Raw genomic sequence first — 509 nt, forward strand, 5'->3', positions numbered from 1 at the left:
ACCTTTGTTGGCAAAGTAATGTCTCTGGTTTTTAATATGCTGTCAAGGTTGGTCATAGCTTTTCTTCCAAGGAGTAAGCATCTTTTAATTTCATGGCTGCAGTCACCATCTGCAATGATTTTGGAGTCCAAGAAAATAAAGTCTCTCACTGTTTCCATTGTTTCCCAATCTTATTGCCATGAAGTGATGGGGCCGGATGCCATGATCTTAGTTTTTTGAATGTTGAGTTTTAAACCAGCTTTTTCACTCTCCTCTTTCACTTTCATCAAGAGGCTCTTTAGTTCCTCTTCACTTTCTGCCATAACAGTGGTATCATCTGCATATCTGAGGTTATTAATATTTCTCCTAGCAATCTTGATTCCAGCTTGTGCTTCATCCAGTCCAGCATTTTGCATGACGTACTCTGCATATAAGTTAAATAAGCAAGGTGACAACATACAGCCTTGACACACTCCTTTCCCAATTTGGAACCAGTCTGTTGTTCCATGTCCAGTTCTAACTGTTGCTTC

This window comes from Bison bison, unplaced genomic scaffold, assembly GCF_000754665.1.
Source record: "Bison bison bison isolate TAMUID 2011002044 unplaced genomic scaffold, Bison_UMD1.0 scf7180017864155, whole genome shotgun sequence".
In the NCBI taxonomy this organism is placed as follows: domain Eukaryota; kingdom Metazoa; phylum Chordata; class Mammalia; order Artiodactyla; family Bovidae; genus Bison; species Bison bison.